Source organism: Psammomys obesus, unplaced genomic scaffold (assembly GCF_907164565.1).
Source record: "Psammomys obesus unplaced genomic scaffold, mPsaObe1.curated_primary_1811, whole genome shotgun sequence".
Taxonomy (NCBI): Eukaryota; Metazoa; Chordata; class Mammalia; order Rodentia; family Muridae; genus Psammomys; species Psammomys obesus.
The window spans coordinates 7,068,652-7,089,033 of record NW_026596039.1 but is presented as its reverse complement, the minus strand read 5'-3'; positions in this window follow the sequence as shown (position 1 = coordinate 7,089,033).

Here is a 20,382-nt window from a genome sequence, read left to right as displayed (position 1 = left end):
AAGCCTTTGAAATGTAGTATGTTTTGCATGAATTGTGTGTTTTGTTCCGACTAGCTGTCAAGTGCTCAACTGCCACATGCTGACAGCACCTATCATGTGGGAGAGCACAGCTCTAGCATGTAGAAATATAAGTGAGCTCACAGGTAAAGCAGGAGGTTCAAACACAGGCACGTGACAAATGCTAGCGTTATTACTTCACACCCTAAAACAGACAGCACAGACAACTCTCCAAATAGTTATGTGACGGCACTTTTTAAACGCCCACACTTCCACACAGAGAACATGGAATCTAACAGGATATAGGTGGTGAGCACAGCCTCTGCCTGGGTGGCTCCTACCTCTGGGCTTGTTAGCACATGGTCCATGTAAATGACACATCTCTGTGCCTCACTGACCAACCTGCAAAAGGAATGAGATAGAGCTCACATTACAGGGAGGTTTCAGGGCGAGATGAGCATGGAAATTGCTTAGGACCGTGCCCGAATACAGTAAACACACGACAGCTGCAGGAATTAGTGTGCGTGTGTGTTTCAACTGAAAACACAGAACATTTGAAGGAAATGTTGATTTATTAATTAATAGCTTTTTACACACACACACACACACACACACACACACACACACACCTCCAAACCCACATTTGACATCTTTCTTCAGTGGTTTCTTGATAACAGCTGGGGCCCCACCTATTTCCTCTTTCGATAAGCTATAAAGAATCTTTCATAGCTTCAGTTATAAAATTCCTTTAAAAGCCCCCCCCCTTTTCTGTCCTTACTATCTCTGATCCCAGAGCATGACCCAGAACATTTCTTGAATAAGAAAAATGAGCAAACCAAAGGACTTGACCTTTGGCCCAGCGGCATTTCTCCGGTTGCTGTCATCCAGTGGTTGTGTCATGGGCAATTAGCATATGACATCTTGTTTCTGACAAATGTCAACTGAGATGAGATTGTTGATCTAGTCATCTGGTAGAAGCTCTGCATGTCCAGGATGTGGCATCATTGTGTGTGAGAGGTCCAGTGGCCCTCCTCACTCACCCTGAACAGTCCCAGCATGCTTTGGTGACTCAAATATAAGCAAGGAATGCCTTTGTTTATGAGCTCTGAAGCTCTGAAGGGTCCTCTTTGTGAAGCAGCAGTTTGCGAACTTGGGATGTATTTAGAGACTCACTCGGAGAAATTGTTAAAATTCTTATTCTGAGTTCGGTTCCTAGAAAATGTTACTTAAAAGCCAGACATGGTGGCATATGCCTGCAACTGAAACACTTGGGAGGCTGAGGCAGGCAGATCAGGAGTCAACTCACTTGACTGCATAGTGAGTTTAAGGACAAGCTGGGCTACGTGAGACCCTGCCTAAAAACAAACACAGAACATAAAGAAAATGTTAAGTGATAGCTTTGCGGATGCTTGGTAATGTGCGTTTTTGTACAGGCTGCGGGGTGGGGGTGGGGGGGGCGGAGATCCTGACACAGATAGTCCAGCCCCTTCTCTCCAAAACCTTTTCATGCTGGGGCCATTATTCTCTTTGCACCTTCCTGACACCTGCAAGTGCAAAAACTGAGACAGAGATAGAGGCAGTAAATGTACCCACCTCCTGGGTGTTTGACACGTGGTCCTTGCCCATGAAATTCACTGTCTCCTTTCCAAACTAGTGAAGACACACCCATCACTGTTTTGGAGATGATGCGACTTACATACCACTATAATATTAAGTATCCCAGTGATGCCGGGGAGCAGGGAACGATGTGTCTGAAGTCTAATGTCACTTTTGTGTTTTAGGGTCACCTGAAACTTGCTTCAGGCAAGTTTCTTCCCTCCTTGGCTAGCAATGTATTTACCTTGAAAAATGGAGATAATGAAGCCTGAGTTTAGAGGGTTATTCAGTGACACTACAGATGTGAATAAAATACAATCAGTACCACGTACGGAGAAGACAGCAGGGATTCATTTATTCAACAACTGTACATTATTATAGATATTCTTTTTGGATTGTATGTTACACACACACAGATACACACACACACACACACACACACACACACACACACAAGCAGATGTGTACCAGGCTCCGTTCTAGTTTCAGGAGTATAACAGGAGAGAGGCTGCCTTTAGGTGCCCTCCACATGCTGGCAGGAGTGGGGAGGTGATGAGTCTCCACTACAAGGAGAAGGGCAACAAGCAGGCAGGGGTCCCCTAGGAGTATGAGTCTCCTTGTTTCCCCAGATGATACATTAACTCCCCAGACTGCTACCTATTCAAGAGTTGAGAAATGTTCCAATGCTGTCCCCTCCTTGGCTGTATCCAGTAACGGTAGCCTTCAGCAAAGCTCGAATTCACTGAGAGCTATGAAGTGAGGGCCCCGTCGGGCTACAAAACCCTTGCCTAATTAATGTCCATCCAAGTCTTTCAACACGCCTATGACCCTGTAATTCAGGTTCTGAATTTTTCCTCCAAGGAAATAATCTTATAAGGGGAAAACTTCACCTTCAAAATTAAATGTCAAAATCTATTTCAACACAATGCATGCCCCTGAGCCATTAAATCCCACTTGTGACAGGGCCACCCTTAGGGGGGGCCATTATAGAGCCACCCAAGGAGTGCGTGGTGCAAAGATGTCTATTTCAGCACTTGATGTGAGAATTTCTCGCCTAATGCTAGTGAAGAGAGGAGTTGACTACGTAGGTGTGGTACTTTCAGAAATAAAATTCAAACCACTGATCAACCAGTGCAAATAAGACTGTAGGGCACCCATTTTGTGCCAGGTGTTCACTTTATAGGTGATTGGGGGAAGGCTGAAGAGGGTGTTGGGGTGGGTGGGGGACAGATTGAGTGTTGCATCAACAGTCATAAGCTGTTCCTGAGCTGAAAAGTCAAATATTTGGAGGAGAATTATGCAGACATGAAAAAAAGTAAAGCAGAAACCAAAACTGAAAATGATTGTGGTATAAGTGTCTCTGTATTTGTCGAGATTCACCTAACCGAACCGAAGCTCTGTGGGGTTCTGTGTGTATCATGCTATCACAGCCTTCTAAAGCGTGGTGGTGTATAGAGTAGTGGTTACAGTTCTGTGCTCTGAATATAAATGGATCCGCCTAGTCCTCAACGCGGCAATGTTGGGAGAAAGGAGACCTTTAGGAGGAGAGCCGAGGAGGAGGCTTTTACTACTTTTCCCCAGGTCTCTGGCTTCCTGTTTGTGGTGCAATCCACCCCATACATGGTCTCTGACCATGATGCCCTTTGTCCCGAGGGGCTACAGCCCAGAGGCCTGCACTAGAGCTGGTGCCGTGCTGCTTGCGTTTCTTAAGGACAAAGGAAGAGTTCAGATAGATGACAGCATACTTCTCAGCAGGAACCATTCGAGAAAGAAGGCCGTGTGGTAACATCTTTAAAACACTGAAAGGAAAACGAAACACAGTCCAAGCAAAGCTACCTCCTAAAAATACAGTCTTCAGACACACCAAGGCTAAAGGAACTTCCCCCAGGGAAACTGTTTAAGCAGAAAGAAAATAAGACTGAGTGGAAATTTTGTGCTTTCATCATGAGACACGGAATGCTTTGGAGGGCAGTAACATTGTCAGCAAATGCACAGATTCTTAAACAATTAATTAAGGCTCTTTCAAATATGCAACACTTAAAATTTAAAAACCTATGATGTATTGATGTATTGTGGGGTTTAGAATATAAGCAAAATGCATAACAAACCAGGATAAAGGCTGGGAGGAGAGGAACACAGGCGAGTTGTGGGTTCCCGCCCGTACTGCATAAGAAAGGGTCACCTGACCTCTTGGAAGTAAAGACACGTATCCTAACCCCAAGAGCTGCCATGCACTCCCACACACCCCAACAACAGGGTCAGAATGAGGCTACAGCTCACCTGGGGGACTGCTGGCTAAGCGAGCATAAAGCCATGGGTTTGCGCCCCAGCGTCATTTAAACCGGGCACTCACAAGGTAGAGGCGGGAGGGTCAGAAGTTCAAAGACAGCCTGAAATGCACAAGACCTTGTAAAAAAAAAAAAAAAGCCAATAACATGAAAACTCTGCTCCGTGGAAAAAAAAAAAAAAAGTAAAATTGATAGCACTCAGCTAGACTGATCAGCATGAAGAGAGACAAGCCAGCAAATTGGCTTGATGGGTTAAGGTGCTTGTAGCCAAGTCTGAGGGTTGGAGTTCAATCCCTAGGGACCCAGGCGGTAAAAGAAGACTGAGTCCTACAAGTTGTCCTCTCACTGTGATCACACACACACACACACACACACACACACCCCAAATGTGAAAACAAAGTTTTTCTTTAAAAAAAAAAAAAGAAGAAAATACAAATTACTGGTGTCAAGATGGAGGTGACCTCTCGTATCAGGCTCTTCAGATAATTAAAAAGTGACAAAGCAACTTTATAAATAGTTTCATGTCAAGAAGCTGAAACTGTGAGTGAGATGGACTAATTCTTGAGATATAGAAAGTACCATGGCTTCCTTTAAGAAGATTCACTAACCTGAGCAGGCCTGTATCTACACAATGACTCACAGTTACCATAGGAAACCTTCCCACAAAGGGACCTTCAAAGGTGAAGTTTTCAAAATATTTATGGAAGAAATAATGCTCAGTTGATGCAAACTATTCCCCCACGCTGCAAAAAAAAAAAAAAAAGAGAGAGAGAGAGAGAGAAGGGACATTTCCCATTTTATGAGACCACTTGTCACCTGAGACCAAAATGATACAGAGACACTTACAGGAAAAGAAAACTAAACGCCAACGCCTCATATGAGCATGGACGCAAACCTTCCAGTGACAGTCTCGGCAAACAGAACCCAACAACATGGCAAAAGGAAAACAGGTTATGAGGAGGTAAACTTTATCCCAGGGCTTTGGTGCAAAAGCAACATTGAAAACTCCCTCCTTGTACCCCAGCAACGTGAACAAAGTAGAAAGGGAAAGCCACATGATTATCTCAGCAGATTCCGGAAACGCACTTGGCCAAATTTAGCACCCATTCCCGATAAAAATGTCTCAGAAAACGAGACATAGATGATAATTTATTCAGTTGATTTTAAAAATACACGCTCGAGTGCACAAACACACAGACAGACACACACACACACACACACACACACACACACAAAGCCCACCATCACTCTTGCTAGCAAAAGACTGAAAGTTTGAGGCCTGGGAGATGATGGCTCAGTGGGTGAGGCACTGCCACAGAGGTCTAATGGCCTGCATTTGGACCCCCAGAACCCACATAAAAGCTGAGCAGTGATGCTCTCATATGATGTCCTGTGGGTGAGGGTGTGGACCCCCAGCAGGGTGTCCCCTGATAGCCAAACATGTAAACACACACACATACATACGCACACATGCTCACTCACGTGCACAAGCACAGATACATATACACACATATACACACATGCACACACAGGTACACACAGACATGCAAACTTACACACACACACACAGTCTGTGTGTTTGTCCCTAAGACTAGTAACAGCTTGCAAGGTAACAGTTTGCAAGACTCACATACAAACAAGTTAATAATCTATGATACTGTTATACACTAGGGACAAATGGCCAGAAACCAGGATTTATGAAACAATGCCATTTACCATAACCACAGCTTCAAAAATGTCACCTTTCTTCAGTTATTGTTGTTTTGGTCTTTTAGGCAGAGTCTCACTATGTGGCCCTGGCTGGCCTGGAACTCAGTGTGTAACTCAAGTGGGCAGGTCATCACTTGTCTCTGCCTAGGATTGAAGGCATACACCACCACAGCACGTTACGGTCTCAGCCAGCTGCACGGTGGTCATCAAGCAGCAACGGCTTCCACGAATTTAAATCCTTCCGAGGCTGGGCTACAAATCCATGAAATGAGATCATCAGAAATGGCTCGCCGCCTAAGAAGTAAATAGCATTGCTTCCAAAGAGCCCAAAAAAACATAACGAATATCTAAAAGATTTCAACCGAGTGGGAGACATAACTTAACTTACGAGATATGAGTAACTGTGCTCAAAGGGGACTTCATAACCTTATATATACAAATTAGAATTGAGGAAAAGATGAATATCAGTGATCTAAGTGGTCATCTCAAGACGACATATGAATGAAGTCAAACCTAAGAAAGAGGGAAAGCTGTGATAAAGGCAAGAACAGAAATTTATGAATAGAAAACAGTACTAAGAATTCAAGACTGGGGCCTGGGAGATAGCCCGGTGAGTAAGGAGTACTTACTATTTAATCCTGAGCACCTGACTTGGGATCTCCAGCACATGGAAAGTCACATGTAGGCCTGTACCTCCAGAGCTGAGAGGCAGACTCGGCAGCATCTCAGAAACTTGGTGGTCATGAGCCCAAGGGGTGAGAGACAGGGACAACTGGTGAACTCAAGTCCAGAGAAGGACCCTGTCTCAAAGGGATAAAATAGAGAGGAAAAAAAAAAAAAGGACATTTCCTTCTCTTGCCTAAATGCATACGCCCGCATGTGTATACATGATATACAGAGAGAGAGAGAGAGCAACACAGAGAGTAATCCTGTTTTCTGCACTCAATTGTCCTGTTGCAAACATCTTACCTCACTGTGATATTGCTAAATGGATGGACCCATATTGCTAGATTTCAATTTCAATTCTATGTATGATTTATATTTTTTCATTTACTGTGTGATGCTCTTTTATGCTCCTAGGTAGAATATTGTGTAAGTTGGCGCATGTCTTTAGTCTCCTTGCCTCTGGCATTTCTTGACCTTTCCTTGCTTCTGACAGCCTTGGTAGTTTTGAGGTTTACTGGTCAGCTGTAAGATGCGCTTCTATTGAAATTAGGTTTATGTCTTCTTTATGGTTCCTTGGGGGTTGTATGCTGAGAAGGCAGTTCACAAGGTCAAGGGTCACTTTTAAATCATCACATTGTCTTAGGGGTGTGTCTTAATCAGTGTTCTATTGCTGTGAAGAAACACAATAACCAAAGCAACTCTTATAAAAGGAAAATTTTCATTGGGGGCTACAGTTTCGGAAGTTTGGTCCATTATCATCATGGCAGAGAGCCAAGCCAGCAGTCCCTGGAGCAGTGACTCACATCCTGATCCATAAGGAGAGAAAAAGAGAGCAAGACATACTTGGCCTAGCACATGCTTTTGAAACTTCAAAGCCTACCCCTAGGGACACACTTCTTCCAACAAGTTCACACCTCCTTATCCTTCTAATCCTTCTCAACTAGTACCCCTCCCTGATGCCTAAGCATTCAAATATATGAGCCTATGGAGGTGATTATATTCAAACCACCATAGGGTTTGACTGCTGACATCCGGCCTTCTCCATTATAAATTTATCCCCACCTGCATCTGTTGTTTTTGGAAGGACATCACTATGTACAACCTAGAGTTAAAGAGGGAAGTTCTACCCCTTCCCCTATACAATCATTGATTTCAGATTGTCTCCATAAATTATAAAGACTTTCAGACATGAGAGAATTATCTTACCTTCTAGTTGCAATGATCAATGCTTTTTAAGGATTTAGTTTCTTTTATTTAGATGTAAGCATGTGTGTGTGTGTGTGTGTGTGTGTGTGTGTGTGTGTGTGTGCCATATGTGTTTTTTTGGCCCATGGAGTCCAGGAAAACTCCTGGGGCTGGAGTTCCAGTACCTGACATGGGTGCTAGAAACCAAACTTAGGTCCTTTGGAAGAACAGCAAGCACTTTTAATAGTCAAGCCATCTCTCCAGGCTCTAGGGATGTTTTATTCTGAACTTGGTAGTGTCAGCAGACGAGGAGCTTGTGCGGGAATTGTCTGTACTGGAATCACAGAATATCTCCAGATTCTGAACTAATGTTTGTTGGGCACGTGGTGCCATGTGCCCTCCTGAACATCTTTCCTGTGTATGTTTTCCTCTTGACCTTGCAGCGATCAGTATTCTGCATAGAGAAACAGCCTCTCGGAGAATCCCTTTACTTGTAAGCCCTGGGTATTACCAAACATGCTCTGCAGATATACCCTAAAAGTGGGAGCAAATTTCCTGACCCTTTAAACACCCAGAAGGATAAGCCCTTCATGACTTCCTTTCTTCACACATTGCTCCCTTCATCCCTGTAGTTATCCATCCTCTCTTCCCTCTAGGCCTGGTTATACAGGAAATACATGTTCAGCTGCTGCAGAATCCATGGGGTTTCCCATGGCCACCTAAGAGTTCACACATGAGCACCTGGGGGCATGAAGGCCTGAGTCTGAATCCCCATCACCTACATAAAAAGCCAGGTATGGCTGTGCACTCCCTTGTAACCCCAGACAGCAAGAGCCTGGCAACCATAGCATCCCCACACCTCCACTGTCAAATAAAGTGCCCTTACCACCCAAGAACACAAACAAAATTCACACCTATGAGGACCTGAGAGATCTAGGAGCCTGATTCACACTCTGAGTAAAATCCCCCACCCAGATGTTAAAAGGTGAGAGGGCAAGGAACCAGTGGAAGATTTAAAAGCCGCTATGGTTGGAAAAGAAAACCCAATCTGACCACCTGTGGACGGTTAGCCCACCTGCCCCTTCAACAGCTGCAGGGAGAGTAAAGTTTGGTAGGGCTCAGCCAATGTTAGGACTAGATGCTCAAGGTTTGGCCCTCCTCGGGGACTATCCCTAGGCTTTGTGCTAGGTGCCATGGTGAAGAGAAAGGAGCTCTTGGGTACAGAATTTTACTGTATCCTCCCCCCGCAAAATCCTACAAGGGTGTGGGGAGGGTTTACATGCTCACTTCCCATTGAAACCCCCAGAAGCAGGCATTCTCCAGACACATCTGGTCAATGGTTGTACTGGTTGATTCCACCTTGGGGTTTTCGTGTGGATAGATTGATTTAAAGAAAGAGGAGGAGGAAGAGGAGTAGGAGGAGGAAAAGAAAGAGGAGGAGGCTGTAGTGGGGGGGGGGGCAACAGAGTCACTGTCATGAAAATAAAATCCAGAGACTAGGGAGATGGCACAGTAGGTAAAGAATGCCTACTGTGTGAACATGGGAGGGCTGAGTCTGATCTCCATTCACAAAAAATCAGGTATGGCTGTAACCCCAGCACTAGTGGGGGACAGAGACAGGAGGATCCCTGGGGCTTGCAGCAGATAATCTAGCTCCAGGTTTAGTGAGAAATCCTGCCTTAAAACAGGAAGGCAGAGTGGCCTGTGCATACCTCACACACACACACACACACACACACACACACACACACACACACATACACACACACACACACACACACACACACACATACACACACACACACACACACACGAAATAAAAGTCGAGGCATCCAATGTGAATTCCACTCCCCAGATTTGGAGCAACTGGAAGATCAGAATGCCTAGTGTTAACCAAGGAGGGTCCCAGAGATAACCCCGAATACTGTGAGGGCACACGTGTTCTGGAGAGCCATGCCTGACGTGGGGTCCTCACTGGGTAGCCACCTGGTGGCACGTGCCCAAGGAACCTGTCTAGGTCAAGCCTTGCAAGCTGTAGAGCTACAGTCTAGGGGAGTCCGCCTCATCATCCCCACTCACATGTGTCTGAAGGATGCTGCCGCGTGGCCTACAGTCTAGACAAAGAGGGGCTGTGTTAAATCTGTATGGCTGGAGCTAGGAGAGCCTGGAAAGGTATTAAGGGTTAGAGAGACGAAATCATTCTCTTGTGGTCACATAGACAGTGAGTCAGCAGATTGTATGGTCTAGAAACCTTTACTCCTACCCCCACTCTTTTCCCCATCCCCACCCCACCCTCACCCCAGGCACACAATCCCTGGACTCAAGAACTAAAATGATATCTTTATCTCATCTTCTTCCCTGTAACTCCCAACACCATGTCTGCTACATCCTAGTAGGATCTAAAGAAGATTAAGTTGACTGAACTTTAGTGGTCTGGCCTCAACACTGAATTTAGGGGGTTTCCTTGTTGAACCACCTGAGCCACATTGGGCAGGAAATAAAGATACAGCCCACGGTCAGGTGTAGGAAGGGAGAGGCCCTGGACGCAGAGCAGTGGTCAAGGGCAAAGACTGAGGTAAAGGTTGGGAGCAGGTACTTTTCATTGGTCCCATGGCCAGGACCTGTCAGGGCTGGTCCTGTTCCTTCTGTTGACAATGCTGTTCTGTCCTTCTTTATCGAGTAGCACCAGCTCAGTCTGTCCTCAGTTTTTAAACGCAGAGCACCTTCACCCATCACAGGCCACCACAGATTCAGACAACTTGGCATTCCAGTTGGGCTATCACTTGAGCAACATCCATAGCCTGCAGTCCATGTCCAACCCGTGGCCAGCAGGCCACACGCATGGCTCTTGAGCTTGAATTCTGTAGACATCAACACCGTGACATAATGTGAAAAGCCCCAGGAGAACCATGCATTACTCACAGCAGTTGTCCAGCAGCCCGAAATGGCTGGTATGGAGCAAATGTTCTGTAAGTGTGTTGCAAATTAAATGAATGTGAAGATGATGGCTGGAACTAGACTGGCCTTAGTGATAGGCTGACCCTGTACCCCCAAAGCCCTGTGATAGCCACATGAATCCTTGGAACTGTGAAATTTACCTTCTACACAAACAGGGTCTTTACAGGTGTGATTAAATTGAAAGTCATGAAAAGGAAAGATTGGCTCTATATTCAATCACATTTAAAGTCTTACATTTTTGTTATAAAAGGAATCAGAGGGAGATTTTTTCATATACACACACATGCCCTTGCACACACATGCACACGCTTGCACACGCATACACACTTGCACATGAATGCACACATGCACACACACAGAGATGTATGGGAAGCCAAGAAATCTGGCAACCAGCAGATTGAAGATACCTTCGTCAGCTAGCTACAGAAAAAGAGGTGGGGACAAGAAATGGCTTCATTCCCCCACAGAGCGCCATAAGGAGTGTGCCTGCCTTTACCTTTGCTAATGAACCTGCTCTCAGATTTCCAGCCTCCAGAATGGGAGAGGATAAGCCTCCACTGTGTTAAGACGGCCCTGTTAGAGCTTATTTGTCACAGCAGGCACAGGAAACTGAAACACACAGACCTTCCTCTTCACCCTAACTGACCCTCTTGCCAGCACTCTTCTCTGTGAACACTTCAGATTGAGAGAAGAGGGAAGAATCCAAAATAGAAACATGAAATGGGGAAGGGATGAAAGAGGAAGAGAGGAGAGGGTGAGGTTTAAAAAGTCTAGACATCAGGACATGGGGATAGAGTTACTCTGATGTGGGAGAATGGCCTACACTTCGGGAAGGAAAACCCAATGGCCATACACTTGCCCTGTCCCTCCTCCACAAATGGAAGTCCCACACTCCTGAATGGAAGTGAGAGAGATTGAGCTTCCCAAATCCCTTGTCTGATTTGCCAGCCACTAACCATTATCTAAGTGGAGAATCCAGTCTTTAGCCAGCTGAGCCTCTCTCACTGAGCTTCAGCTACACACTGGCTTTACAGGTCCCAAAGATGCTAGCTTTGCTCCCACCCCATGACCTTTGCGCTGGCTGTCTCCTCTGCCTGCAGCAGTCTCCATCCAGATATCCACATATGTAGGCACTAGTTTTCAAACTCTGCTTTATTTGGGGGTTCCTTAAGGCTTATACCTACCTTCCAAGTCCCCAGCCCCAGGTAGTGGGAAAAGAAGGTTGGAAGGGAAAGGCCACATAGCCTGCTTTACTTCTTCCTGCTGGGTAGAGTCCTAGGAGTCTTTTGGGGGTGATACCAATGTCCATTGTCAAAAAATTCAGAAGTCCAGGTAACCAGAAAACCAGCAAGCAGTCCTCCTCCACCTCTTTCAAGCTGCCATCCTTTCTTCCTCTGGGCTATTGTATTTATACCCCTCAAAGTCCTCAGAATTCAACTAATTTCAGCCGGCAAAGACCACGCCCCTGCACTAAAGCAATTATCAGCTGTGAACAAACAAAAATCTCGAATTTGGGATTATAACAAAATATGTTTACATATCATAAACTAAAACATCCACAACACGCATGACTCCTTCTTCACCTCTTTTGGGTCCTTGTTCAAAAGTCACACACTAGGGAGGTTTTCCCCACCCACCCCTCCCTCACTTTATTGTTCTCAGCAGCACATGCCACTGTCTGGCACATGACTCATTTATTCCTTCTCTAGTCAACACTCCATGGTGCAGCTGTTTGGCAGCCTCGATGAATGGCAGAGCATGATGGATACTCCAAAGCTGAGGAAGAGTCAATACTCTCAGAGGCCTCTTTTGGTGGGATAAGGGTTGCTGGGCAGAGTCTGACATGGGCATGGCCTGGATCAGGATGAAAGATAAAGTGTTTGCTTCAGAAGCTGCCTGCTCATCTTCCATGGCAACTCAGAGTCCAGCAAAAACTTTGCCAGGGCATTTCTGCAGCAGCTTTCTGGCTGCATTTGTGCCCATGGCCTCTCTCAGGGCTTGAGAAGACACTAAATTCCAGCACTCAGGCCCCATAGCTGGGAGACACCATGGGTACAAAAACAGGGGGAAGCTGCTACAAGTAGCCTATGATGGGAACTGTTCCATTGGTGACTTTTTGTCTGTGGCTAGTGTGACAGAGGCTGAGAGGGATGGAGCCATGTGGATCTAGGCTTAGAAAGCAGAGAAAGACTCAGTTTTCTCTGCTGTTAAATGGGCAGCTGATGTCCTTGTAGCAAGTTATCCAATGCAGTAATGTCAGGCTCTTTTCTCATCACTTTCAGCTAAGCAAGCATTGACTCTGTCCTATTTTTATACCCAGCTGTTTCGCACAGTACCTGACACATAGCCAGTACTCAAAGTTTGCATAGTTGAGCTGTTCCTCATGGCATAGGGAGAAATGCCATGAGGAAAGCATAGGCCCTGCCATCAAGCCAGGACCCCAGAAGAATTGTGTTGCTGGGCGTTGGCTTTAATATGCAGTGACCAGAGTTGGCCTGTGGAGGAAAACTAAGTGAAGAGGGCAGAGGAATAGACTCATGAGCTAGGACCACACTGTGATAGATATCAACCAGGAGGATTTTTGTCGTGTGTGTGTGTGGGAGGGGGGAGACAGAAATCATGCCCTAGGATAGCCAGTGGACAAGCACCCAGTAATGACATGGGTCATTTATAAAGTGGTAACTGCCTGTGAGAATTTAATGTACCTCAGAGCAGCAGCTGACTTCCAGCTTTCCAAAGTGCACCTTAGACTTCCCACAGGTCATAACATTAGGCAGGAGTCATCTCTCTGAAATGTCATACCTTGCATCAAAGTATTAGTAAATGTCTACCTATTTCTGAACACTTGGTGTGTGTGTGTGTGTGTGTGTGTGTGTGTGTATGTGTGTGTGTGCTTATGACTTATTGGTTGTAAGGATTTCTATGGGTTTTGAGCATTCATCAAAATTTTAAAATTTTAAGAAGTGCAGAAGTGGTCTCATCACATACAAGAACTCTAAAGACCTGCAAAAAAAAAAATGTCTTTTTTTTTTTTCTCATGGGACCTAATAATTTTCCACTTGTGTAATTTTTTTTTTCACTTGTGTTTCTTTGGCATCCTGAGAAGGTCTGGGGCAGGACAGTGCATACAAAAAGGCCATTGGCTACTGGTTACCAGCATGCCAGTGGGACACACCCACTCTTTCAAAGTAATGAAGATGTCTCCCTGTTTTAAACAGTTGGGGAAAGAAGGTGAGAAGATTATGGCTGACTGTTCTTCTGTCTCCAAAGGTCAGGATGCCACAGAATGAACCTGGGGGTGAGGTGTGAACCAGCCATTGTCTTAAGACAGCTCTTCCTCTCTAAGTTTCGTTTTCTGACAAATGATAAGTGCTTCAAGTCCACCCTGAGGCCTTAGCTTCCCTCTTCCATAGCCTTCTCCCACGCACTCAACTGCCAGCCATGTGCATGCTTCTCACCCGCCCTCCCTGGCCAGCCTCCAGTTACCATTTCTTGTATTTGTCATTGATTCTGTGAAAACATTAAAATGGTACTTTCAAAATGAACTAGGAAGAGTGATGAACCAGGATAGATGACGTGGCATACTACCAGGGACCCTGAGGATCGAGGCTCTGGAAAAGACATGTCCAAATATGAGAGTCTATGCTTAGTCCAGCACTGGACTGGAAGAAGACCCAGTATGTCTGGAAAACAGTCCCAGGAGCATCCGTACCCCAGCATAGCCCCTTCGTCTAAGCTTCTCCATCATGAATTGTATTAACATTATTTTCTGGAGGTATTAAGCCCCCAGAAGTACCAGTGTCTGACCCATTTTTGAATCCCACTGTGCCTAGGCAAGGGTATCTGACAAATATTTCACTCATTTGAATCCTGATAGTTTGGAAGAAATGGTATCATATATATTTTACAGCTAAGAATACTGATTTCTAAGAAATCCTGTGACCAAAGTCACAGATGACAACTGACAGGCCTGGAGTTGAACCCTGGTCTTGGGTCTTCCCATCCAGCAAACGAGAGCACAGGCCTTTAAATTCTTCAGGCCAAGAAGGTATAATTCAAGGGATTATGTGTACTCTCTGCATTATGTACTGGTATCCTTGTTTCTGTGTGGGAGTCTCTCTGTTTTCCTTGGTCATATCCAAATTAAAAGAGAAGACTGTTGTTTGAAAGAAGCCTTGGGCATCTGAGTGAACCCACACTGAAGTACTGCCTGTTTGCTTCAGCAATGACTATGCAGTGTCTCCTTGACCTGTGATTGGTACAAATATGAATGTCCGTGCTGTGACTGGGGAAACACCTTTGCCTAGAGAAGATTAGAAATGGTATCCTAAGGCTGAGTTTAGTCTATCCTATGTCTTGGGATCACTATGCTTATGTTATATATGAAACAAATGAACGGGATTCACCACTGTCTGGGACACTGGAGCATGAGCTAAACACTGCCAAGCATTGCTAGACAGTATTAAGCATTGTTAAATTCTGTTAGTACTATAAGTTCTGTGTTGAGCTTTTGTTAAGTCTTTAATTAAAACTCTTCTTTTAATGCTTTATGTGAATTATTAAGACCACCCAAAGTACTGCTGTTTGCCAAGCCCTTCCCTATACCTGCCTCCCTATCATCCAAGCATCCCTCTTCGGAAAGCTGACTGGCTGGTCCCATGGAAGCCTGGCTCCTTTGAACATTCCCCAGGTCCCTTGAGAAAGCAACATGACAACCAAAGCACACACACTCTCACTCACTCTCTCTCTCTCTCTCTCTTAACCAAAGTACCATTTGACTTCAGAAAGTACTTTCCCAGCTACGATTGGTTTCAGACAAATTGAATCCATCTTTTATGCTCTCACCAGTGTTGGTAAACTCTAGAGGCAAGTTTCATCCAAGTGGGAGGAGGACTATTTCTCCCTGTGGCCCAAAACTTTTCATTTATATGAACGGCTGTGCTGCTTTTTCAGTCCCCACTTCTAGCTCTAACTTTTTGAGTGGACTGGGAAATAACTCTCTCGGCTACCGCCTGATGCTACAACACTATGTCCAACAAATGACGTTTCTGGAATGACCTCTGCCAACTTTTGACTCTTGTCATAAAGCAGGCTGAGCTGGTAACATGAAGAAGAGACATCAGAGGGTCAGCGGAAGCAACCGGTGCCTTGGTGGGGGTGGCGCAGCAGCCATGGCAGAGGCGCCAGTGGTGCCATCGACGGCAGTAATAGAAACTGGGTATCTGAAGAGTTACTGAAGGGCTTCAAAGAACAGCCAGAAGCAGAGAGAGTAGGGGGGAGGGAGGAGGTTGGGGCAGAAGCAGTATAAGCAACAAAATACAGTGGAAGTATAGAGAAGGCTCTACGGACCTGAAGTCAAGGGACCATCGGTCATTGAATGAGTTCCACGGAGCTGCCAAGCCCTAAGGGTCAAAGGTCTTAACACCTGATATGGAAATATAGGGCCAAGGGTGTTAATACACAAGGCTGTGACATTAGCCATTGCTAGGAGTCACAGGTCCCGCAAACTCAAAGCTTCAGAGTTCTAACACAAGTTGGTGCTAACTACTGCTGCAGAAGACTGCTGAGAGCCAAGGCCTGCACTAGCTGCCAGGCACCAGGCAATCGATTCCCAGAGCAATAGGCCCACCTGAACACTTAGAGCCATGAGCCTCCAGTCACTAGATCCTAGAACTGTAGACTTCTAGCTCTGAAGGCTTGGAGCTATAAGCCTCTGCATGTCTAAGCTTAGCTCACATGATTCTGGTACTTACCAACCCAGGTCTGTCTATAATAAAATAGCTATTCCTTGCCTACTCCAGCCAGGTGATTGGAACCATGAGTACTGTTCAAAGCAGCCTAGAGATACCGGCCATGCAGGCTAGCCTAGTCTCTTCCTCTCCACAGAGGAAGAACTGAGGAAAAGGCTCAGTGGCACCATCTTGGCACGCAACTTCAGTCCCACTCAGTGATATTTTGAGTGAAGTTGGTGTGTGTTGTGTGAGGTCGGCTGGGGTGAGATCACACCATTGCACCGCAGCTGGCAATTCCTCTTGAAGGAGGTGGTCAGCCTGTGAAAGGGATAAATAAAAATGAGTGGGCTCAAGAGAAAAGGTCTCCTGTTTTGTGGAGAGGCCTGGAAAAGTCAAAGGTAGGGAGTGCCGGCCTGTCCCACTGCACAGGCGGCCCAGGACAGAGTGGGGCTGAACTGGTGATTCTCCCAATGGCCATGCCCTGAAGCAATTATAACTGACAATATCCTGAATACTTTTGATACCTGCAAAATATTTGCTCACAGCATTTTAAAATGCACGTTGCCTTTGTACGTGCCTGAAGCAGGCTGCTGCAGCTTGGAGGTCATTCTCATGTGACAGAGATGTGTGCAGTGAGCCCGCTAGGGAGGCTCTGGTCTGAAGACCCAGCAACAGATAAAACTTCCTGCATTTGGAAGACAGGGGTTGGAGACACTGTTATTTTAGAAGAAAGAGGAAATGGCACCCTCAAAAACAGGAGAAGTCAAGGCCATCTGGGCTGTAGCAGGAAGACATGACTCTTCGTCGAAATGACTGGAGCTATTTTTGTGTGTGGTCTGTGCTCCATCTCTTACATTTGAGTGGGTAAGGCAAGGACAGCGGCTAAGCCCATACCCCCCTCCCACTAAGAGAGTGTCTCTAAAAACCACTCAGATGAAGTGAGACAGAAGAGAGGTGGCCTGTCGTTCACAGCACGTGCTACAGCCAGAGAGAAGCCAAACAAATCCAGGCTGAGGGACAAGGAGCTGGCCCGATCTGTCCAGCAGGTGGCACATTCTGGATATTTCCACTAACCCACCTCTGCCACACTGGGGAAGGCTGCCTCTGCAGTCTCCATGTTGTTGTGTCCAGCCTTCCAATAGCACAACTGGGTTACCACGGTTTCAATCATGCAATGGCTGACAGAGGCCGAGGGCCTGGGCTGAGGGCACAGAGCTGGCAGTGGACAAGCTAGAATGAGGCTTCCCGTTTCCAAGGCCCTCGGGCTCCACTTTGATTATCGGTCAAGAGCAGGATTCCGGCGGGTGTTACATGATTCTGCAGGAGTGAAGAGGCTCTTAGCCTGAGTCTTCACTTCGAGGACAATCTTTCACCTTTAACTGAAGACCAGCATTTCTCCCCTTCTCTCCAAGCAGGCAGTCAGGACAAGCCACACAGCTGCTGGAGTTCCAGGGGCTGAGCTTCTGGGACGTGACAGGCAGGGAAGACCTTGAGTCTGAAAAGCGTGGTTTGAAATCTGCCCAGTGAGTGAGTCAACCACCACTCCCCTCCAGGCTCTGGGTTCCGATTCTATGTAAAATGCAAATCTGCTTCTGCCTATCTCCTGTCTGTTAGCAACCCAGTGGGGGTGCACAGGAAGCTGTACTCAAGCCTGAGCCAATCCTCAGAGGACATCTCTTCTGAGCCTTGTCACACTTAGCCAGGACAGTGCTGGGCAGAGACTGAAAGGTAGTGGACATGACTTAGGTTCTGCAGCTCCATTTAAAGGGTTCCTCCTGGGACTGGGACTGGACTGAGCACACCCAGAGCACTGACTAAGCCTTGGTAGGCCCAGTACCTTGCCATTGAAATCCTTCTCACCCCAAGAACTGCCAAGTTTCCCCAGGCAGCTTCCTCCTTTCTGTCTTCATCTTGGGGTCCATGCTCCTGGGTTTCTCTGTTATGGGCTCTCTGACAGAGTGACCACAAGGCTTGGAACTTCCCAAACACTAATCTGGAGACAAGCTGTGTGCTTGCAGAGCACAGATTCCTGCGGGGCTACCTGACCCCACCCCTGTGAAGTTTGTGTGGAAGCGTCACAGGGGCCCAGCTGGAGCAGAGTGAAAGTGAGACAGTGGTTCCGTCAAACTCCAGTTATGCCCTAAGAAAGAACTGCCTTGAGAGGAAGGTGTCTACCCAACTATGCCCATCTGTTTCCTGGGCTCACCACAGTGCCATCCTCTCCGCCCAGGGCTGCCCCTCCCCTGCTCCTACCCCATACTCTCATTCTCTCTCAACCTACTTGATCCCGTGCTTTGCAAGGATTCTTCCAAGATTCCAAGGTGCCGTTGCCCAAAGTCCTCAGCCGGGGCTGACAGGACAGCAGAAGCAGAGGCAGAGGCAGGGGTGAGGCAGGGTTAAGGCCTGGGTGAGCTACCCTTTACTGTCCAAGGGTTAAAACCCGGTCGTATTTTCCAGCCGCACACTGGAAAACAGTTGCCCCGTGGTTCCAGAAAAAGGAAAGGGATTTGTTTGTTCAGCCCCGGGCTGGTGACTGCTATGCCTGCTCTGCCTGCTCTGCCATGTAAAGTGTTTTGCGGAGCCCTTGGCACACCCTACAAGTTCAAGCCTGTGAAAATCCCGTCATTTGCTGTCTGTCAAGGCAGGTGTTCACTGCAGAACCTCAGAGTGGATTTGTCAGACCCGAAGAACAAGCGACTCAACCCAGAACAGCATGCATGCGGGTTCTTCTGGTTTTTGCTTTTCTAAGGTATGATAATTATACGCCTGGTCCAGCTTCTCCCCGGGGTGCTATGGAGGAAGCAGGGACATGGGGCTTGACTGCACTCAAAGCTGGCTCTGAGCAAGGAGTCAAACTATGTCAGCCACAGGTGTTTTTTTTCTTCAAGCAGGAATGCTCACCCACTTGACAGAGTTCTCCTCTCCTCTCGAATGTACAAATCCCTCCCTATCCATTCGTCACTCCCCTACTGCACTCACGTGTCCGCTAACAGGCCACCCTCTCCAGGAAGCCTTCCGTGCTCTCCACCCTGTGTCCCCTTGCTAGTCTGTACTTTCCTTACCAGAAACTTAAAATCTCTACTCACTTTCTGTCTCTAGAAAGGTGGTTTCTAGAGGAAGGGACCTGGATTGGCCAGCACTTTTTTTTTTCCCAGCATCGGCTTGTGACTGTGAATGTTGGTATATGAATGAGCAATCTCGGGCGCCCTTTGAAAGAGTCATGGAGCAGAGCCTTAAGACTCTTCTAACTCAACCGCAAATGAAAAGAAAGGCAACTGAGGAAGGAACATCACAGTCGCTCCCTTTTTAAAAAGGGTGGCCGGGGGCTAAGAAGTCAACGAACGCCTGGGTGCTGGAGTCATGCCCAGATTCTCCCAAGCAGTGTCTATTCTTTACCAGGGGAGAGACAGATAGTGCAAAGACAGTAATTAAAAAAAAAAAAAATTCTTCACACATTAAAAAGCCGGAGGCTTTCCAACTTAGCTGACATGAGGGTGCGGTAACAGGGCCATCCCCTGAGTGGTGCTCGCTGATGGTGTGTGTGTGTGTGTGTGTGTGTGTGTGTGTGTGTGTGTGTGTGTGTGATGGATGCTGTCGTTCACAGGTATTATTCCCAACCAGCCATGAAGCTAGGGCGGCCTGGCCCTCACTAACAAGCATTTTCCCAGTGAGCGCCCTCAGCACAGAACAGGATCCCAGTCCACTTGGCACACCCTCTGTCCAGGCCACTGTCGCACTATCCACCCCCAACTTGTTTAGACAAAGCTCGTATCTCCACAAGCCCCGGGGTGGTGTGTACCACTAGCTCCCAGATCGTGTGCCCAGTGCTCATGTCCCATACCCCCAGCTTGGATCCCCCTTCTCCAGGTACAGGGGTGTCCAAATTTTTAACATTGTGACAGGACCTTGTCATCTACAAACTTTACCCTGGGGAAGCAATCCAATTGCCAGGGAGAAGAAGGGGGATGAAGAAGAGAAGGAGGAGGAGATGGAAGAGGAAGACGAGGAGAAGGAAGAAACTTACTTTAAGTTTAAAGTAAGTTTCTAATTTTGTGTGGGGCAGGATTGAGAGTTAACGCGCTGAGCATCCTGCAACTTGCAGGCTGAAGGCTGCCCGCGTCTGCTCCAGGCTGCGATGTCTTCAGTGTGATCAGCAGGCACTGAGGGGAGCGGAACATTACGTCTTAAGAGCAAGACCATCCTAGTGACTCCAGCTCTTCCTTCTGTGTCCTGTCAACAAAACAGGGCTT